Here is a 6637-nt window from a genome sequence, read left to right on the forward strand (position 1 = left end):
AGTGCTACTTCCTTTCTTCATGGAACGTCCCCTTGTCTTTGTATTTTTTGAAAGTGTAAACAACTGATTTACATCTATCCTTTCTATTCCATTCCTGATTTTATAGACCTTTATCATATCCTGCCTCAGCTGTCTTCTTCAAGCTGAACAACCTTAATCTCTTTAGCCTTTCCATCCCCTTTATCATTTTGGTTGCCCTTCTCTATACACTTTCTATTTCAGCTATATCTTTTGAGCTGTAGTAACCTAAATTGTACCCAATTCGCCAGGTGTAGTCTCACCATGGAGTGATACAAAGGTATTATCACATTCTATGTTTTATTCTCCATTCCTTGCCTAATAATTCCTAACACTGTTTGCTTTTCTGACCACTGCCACACTTTACTAGTCTTGTTACTTGTCCCCGGTTAGAGGTTAGACAGTTTTGCCTCCCTACCTTCCTTTTCCCTTAGTAATTAAACCAGCCCTCAAATTTGTGGGGGCACAGCCTGAACTGCAGCTCCACCACTTCTTTTCAGACTTAAGAGGCAAAGCAGCAGGGGTGTGCTGCTTCAGCCCTCCCCCTTCAGGCAGCCTTCAGGGAAGAGGAGCAGGATGAGTAGAGAACAGCCACTTTACTCTCTAATTCAGCCCCTACTCTCCTGTTTAAGGAACAGGAAGGGAAAGGGTACTGCTGAAGAAGAAACTGCAGAGCATCCAAGAGACGCAAAAAGGATTTGAATTACTACAAATTTGAAGCTTATAAGCAAAAGTGCCAGTCATCAAGGCTTCAACACTTGCCTTGATAGGCATTACAGCTCACAAGTTTCAAACTTGCACTAATTCAACCCCCTTTTTGTGTCTGTTACTCAGCACTTTATTTCTGGTGAAACAACTCGGAATTAACTTTTGCAACCTTTTTTCTGGTACCCAAGGAAACAGAAAAGAGCTGGTGGTGTAAATCAGTTCTGGCTTCCCTGCAGAAACGGAGCAGAGTTGACAGTGGCATGGATCATTTCTGGCTCTCTCCAGACCCCAGAAGAAGCAAAGCAAAGCATGAGATGGGGCAGTCACATGGCCTTGATTTTTGTACAATTTCCTGGCACAACAGAGAAGGCCTTGAGGAATAATTTCCAAGGTCAAAGACACGTGGTGAATGCCGGTCAGTTCCACTACTTCTGCTATTAGGTATGTCATCTTCTTGACCAGGTTGCTGCTTACTGTGCTGGTTTCCTAGGCTCTGCCATCTTTGCCACTGGTGAACACTTAAGGGAAGCAGGAAGAGGTAAGAAAGCGAGTGAGGCAATAGGTGGGGGTGGGGGAGAAGAGTGAATGAAGGGATCAGAGGAAAATAGAGTGAGATGTGGGAGCAAGAGTGCTTGAGGAGATCAGAGGAAGGGATGGCAAATGAGTGAGGGGATGTGTGGGGGGGGGGGGGGAATGGCAAAAGAATGCACAAGGGGATCAAAGTTGTGAGATGTGAATCAGAGGATTGGAGGGACTTTGAAGTATGAGTGAGATAGGAGTGGAGGGAGTCTGAGTAAGGCAATTGGAGGGGGGCAGAGAAAGAGTAAATGAGGGGAGGAAAGGGGATTAGAGGGTGTTGCCCCCTTAATTCTCCTCATGTTCTTTGCCTCCTTGGGTGGGGGGGGGCCCCCACCCAAGGAGGCAAAGAACATGATTCACTTTTGAATTCCAGACTCTCCCCTACCCTGTTTGAGAAGAGTGGGTGATGCATACCAGTCTGCCTCCACCCCCAATTCAGAGGATAGCCATCTGATTCCAGCTCTAAAAGGAGGGAGGGTGAGACTTGCTGGAGAGGATATTTTTCCAGGAAGAGGGAATTAGTGACTGAAGGGGCTCAAGAATCACCATGGATTGGAGGTGAGACTTGGGGGCTCCAGGATCATTGGGGGAGATAAAGACCACTGGAGGAATCATGGGGGTGGGGACTTGGGATAGAGAACCAGAATCACCAGGGCAGAGAGGATGAAAACCAGGGAAGATTAAACTTCATCTGCCATTTGGATGCCCAATGTGGATAAGTGCAAGGTGATGCATATAGGAAAAAATAACCCATGCTATAATTACACAATGTTGGGTTCCATATTAGGAACTACCGCCCAGGAAAAAGATCTAGGTATCATAGTGGATAATACTTTGAAATCGTCAGCTCAGTGTGCTGCAGCAGTCAAAAAAGCAAACTGAACGTTAGGAATTAAAAAGGGAATGGTTAATAAAACAGAAAATGTCATAATGCCTTGGTATTGCTCCATGGTGAGACCACACCTTGAATACTGTGTACAATTCTGGTCGCTGCATCTCAAAAAAAAGATATAGTTGCGATAGAGAAAGTACAGAGAAGAGCTACCAAAATGATGGAACAGCTCCCCTATGAGGAAAGGCTGAAGAGGTTAGGACTGTTCAGCTTGGAGAAGAGACGGCTGAGGGGAGATATGATAGAGGTCTTGAACGAGTAGATGTGAATCCGTTATTTACACTTTCGGATAATACAAGGACTAGGGGGCATTCCATGTAGCAAGTAGCACATTTAAAACTCAGAGAAAATTATTTTTCACTCAATGCACAATTAAGCTCTGGAATTTGTTGCCAGAGAATGTGGTTAGTGCAGTTAGTGTAGCTCGGTTCAAAATAGGTTTGGATATGTTTTTGGATTAGAAGTCCATTAATTGCTATTAATCAAGTTTACTTAGGGAATAGCCACTGCTATTAATTCAGTCAGTAGCATGGGATCTTCTTGGTGTTTGGGTACTTGCCAGGTTCTTGTGGCCTGGTTTGCCCTCTGTTGGAAACAGGATGCTGGGCTTGATGGACTCTTGGTCTACCCAGCATGGCAATTTATGTTCTTAGGGTAGAGAAAAAGGGCCCTGTTCTCTCTACTGTCCTCTTCCTCACCTCAGTCTCCCTCCATCTGCAGCCTCCAAGTGTTCAACCTCCAGTTGTCCTTTACCCACCAGTGGTTACTGAGCACTAATGGGCAAAGAATGACTGGGGTTGGGGGGGGGGGGGGGGGGTTTGAGCACTATGGAGGGCCGGGTATGACATCACTGGGATAAGGAAGAGGAAAAGTGTGAAGAATGTGTTCACATGTGTGCGAGTTTAGGAGACAGAGTTCAGCTCTGCCCACTGCACAGTTCCACATCCTTTTTGTCTACAAATTAAGTCCCAATTACAACATGCTTTGTATCCATCCTAGCCATGGAACCCAGCAGGCATTTAACCACCTTGTTTCCCTCCTTTCATGCCCCAACTTGTCCACACCACTTTTAAACCTGGCTAAACTAGGTGCCTTGACCCTCTGGCAACAAATTCTACAGTTAAGTTGCAAAACTGGTTGCCAAAGGATGTGATCACGGCATCTAGTATTGCCAGGTTTAAAAGGTTTAGACAAGCTCCTAGAGGAAAAGTTCATATACAATTATTAGCCAGCTGAACTCAAAGAAAGCCACTGATTATTCCTGGATGTGAGCAATAAGGAATTGGATCTACTCTTTGGGATCTGCTGGGCACTTCCTAATGACCCAAGACTGGCCTCTAACCCTGAATGGCACATCTTCTGTCCTAAAATATATTCTATTCCCCTGAGAAAAAAGTCCCCACTAAAATATGTTTCCCCCCTCTTTTGGGATCCTTTGCCACTCTTCCTGTACTCTGTACTTTCCTTCATAGTAAATACTCAAAATCATGTATTCTCCCCCCCCCCCCCCCCAGGTCTGGACAAAGAGGCTGTATAATCCTACATTGATAGATGAGTCTGTATCTCCTTTTTAATTGTATATAAAGTGTGAAAATCTTTTTTTTTAAAAAAGTGTGTAGACTTGTAGCTCATGTTTGAGCATATTAAGTAAACAAAGCCTACTCAGGTACCTGATACCCCTTCAGACATTTGTTTACTTTTGTATGAGACATGAAAATTGTCTTCTTTATCCCCCCCCTACAGGTGCCATACCGAGACTTTCATCCCACCTTCATAGCTGTATAGGAGTTCTGTTAACAGAATACTTAAGGGTACATAAAGATGGATCACCTCCCTCAACCTTCTTAATCCTACCACAGTTCATCTGCTCTTTGCCATTGTCAGGTGTAGATGTAGTGGATCAAGGATGGAAGAAGGGGGCCACCTAAATCCTAGTCATGACGAATGGGAGCTCAGCAAACCCGATTTTCAATTCAGAATGGTGGACAAGGCAATACTGCAGTCACCTAAAAGACCTTCTGAATGCCGCCCCACAGTCCTTTCACTACATGCAGATATCTGAAAAAGTGAACCATATGATCTTTCAAAGCTCACATACATCATCATCTCTGGATACTTATGTTGATCCGATTAAAGATGAGCTGTAAGATTCTACCCAAATTATTATATTCTCAGTATGAAAAATGAATACTTTTCTGCAACATTCAAGATTTCCATAATGTTTACATCACTACTGCTACCAACCCCCCCCCCCCTTCCATACTTTTCTCTCTGTTCTGAAGAGAATCAGAATAACCGTTTCCCGATTTCCCTTTCTAACGACTTCTTCTGACTATAAGATGCTTCTCTTGTCTATTCTCCCTGAAGCTGCGAGTCAAGCTGCTCTCTAGGTACATTGTCTGTCACAACACTCAGCATTGCTCTTCCTGTGGTTTATAACTGTCAAGGCACTCCTTTCCGAACTAGCATGTTTACATATAAACCCAAAACAAGAAGGGAGGGAGGAGAGGACTGAGTGGGGCCTCAGCAGGGACTGACACCCAACGCTTATATTACAGTTGTAAGGTGGCTAGAGCTGCGGAGCCACAAAGACACCCCCCGAGGGCGGGGGAGGGAGTGAAGGCTTCACTACGCCTGCGCGCGCACACACATCCACCGCTAGCACCTACTGAACACCAATGCCTGACTCCCGAGATCCAGCGCCCTCCCATCTTCCCGGGGTCTCTCACCGGCACAGCTCGCAAGCTCCAAAGCTTTCTCTTCACTCTCACCTCTGGCCCCTCTCCGCGGCGGCGCCCACAACGGTCTCTCCGCCAACCGGAACTGACGACACCACCAAGGGGTGGGGAAAAGAAAGTGCAGCCAATAAGTATCCTGACAATCCGGAAAATGTGTATGGTGGTGGGAGGAGTCACCCCTTCCCCACTCTATGTCCGCTGTGTTACGCCCCACTCCGCCAGTGACGTGATGGGGTCTCCTCGGCCCGCGCGCAGGCGTGCGTAGTTACGTCACTTGCGTGGGCCCGGAAGAGCGAAATGCGGATGTAATAGGTTCTCCTTCAGTTTGTCATGGCTCTTTCAGCCTTTCTCATTTGAATTTTCTGATCTTATTATTTTATTTACATATTAAAGAGAGAAGTCTTCCAAAGTTAGTTATTTAGAATTCCTCCCTCTAATGAGAAGGAATTAGATGGTTGGGCGCAGACTGTCCTTTGGTAGAGGAGCTTACGTTGGCTGAGAGCACGGTTTCTGCTTGTAACGTGAGCCGCCTCTCTGGGCAGAAGAGGAGATCCGGTGTAAACATGATCACGTCTATACTGAATTTCTGCTCGTATGGAGGGAAACAGCGACGTGCTGCTTATTTCCTGTGTGTTAGTCGTTAGCTCTGCTTATCTCAGTGAGAGGCTGTGTTCATGATATAATTTATCGAGGGCCTCCCGGATTAAAGTAACTGATAATGGAATTCTTTCAGTGAATAGCTTAAGGTTCACCAATATAATTATGTAACGAGTCTTCCTTACGGTTTCGGGAAGGTCAAGCCCAACCAGTGGGTTATGCACCTCTGCTAGCAGATGGCTACAGGGCAAAAGCTGAGCTCACAGCTATGTAGTCCCACGCCGTCATCAGCCCGCTAGTATTTTCATTCTCCAGCAGATAGTGGACATGCATTTCCCTTCAAGGGACTGCCTATGAGAAAAAAAAATAAAAGTTGAAAAGGAGATATCTAAGTAGCACCGCTTGCTTCCTGACGTGATACTACCGTGCGGTCCCATACTCAGTAGAGTGTCCTCAGTCTGGTAGCCTTGACTGGCGTGGACCTAAATTCCAGTTAGCAGTTACATGCTGAGAGAGGCTCGGTGGTGAAGGATTTAGCCCCTCACCCCCACACACTGTAGCTGGTACCATTTCTGTTCTCAGCCAGGTAAGGCTGAGCTCAGGTAAAAGTTTATAACTTAAAAAAAAAAAAAGAGTTGGGGACAGGAACACAGCACAAGAAGGGTCTGCTTCCTCGGTGTTCGGCTGGCCCGCTCACATCACTGCAGAGTTCTGTGAGGTGAGGAGAGAGTGCAGGCACGGTGAATTGAGCAGCTGTTTGGCTAGGCCCCCGCACCCCTGCTTCTCCCATTTTGGCACTCAGTTGGTCATGGGATATTTTTGCATGTTTTTTCGCTGCAGGCCATGGGTGCGCAATTGCACGTGCATGTGCGTGTCCTTGTCTGTGCATGCAATTTTGGCGTTCTTCCTTCTGGACGCACATCTTGGACATCGGTTCTGGGTGTCCAGTTTGGGCATCTAGTAGGATGAGCAGCCTAGCCGTGTAGGCTTGGGCACCATTTTTTGTACGTCCATTTTAGGCGTGCTTGTATGCATGGGAAAGCTAGGCGCGAGTCTTCGTCAGGCTGTACGCTCACAGCATGTTGCCTATTGCAAAAAAAAAAAC

The 6637-nt window shown here is 46.2% G+C and overlaps 1 protein-coding gene across 2 annotated transcripts in view; it reads right to left on the reverse strand.

Moving 5' to 3' along the window:
• ZBTB5 (zinc finger and BTB domain containing 5) overlaps window positions 1–5077 on the reverse strand; it is a 28348-nt gene extending 23271 nt beyond the window's left edge. Inside the window, exon 1 of one of the 2 annotated variants that reach the window (XM_029603060.1) lies at window positions 4969–5077. The gene's annotated coding sequence lies outside the window, so the exon portion shown is untranslated. Of the gene's footprint in view, window positions 1–4926 lie in introns of both variants that reach the window. The other variant, XM_029603055.1, reaches the window with a different exon arrangement.
• Window positions 5078–6637: the final 1560 nt, after the last annotated feature.

Source organism: Rhinatrema bivittatum, chromosome 1 (assembly GCF_901001135.1).
Source record: "Rhinatrema bivittatum chromosome 1, aRhiBiv1.1, whole genome shotgun sequence".
In the NCBI taxonomy this organism is placed as follows: domain Eukaryota; kingdom Metazoa; phylum Chordata; class Amphibia; order Gymnophiona; family Rhinatrematidae; genus Rhinatrema; species Rhinatrema bivittatum.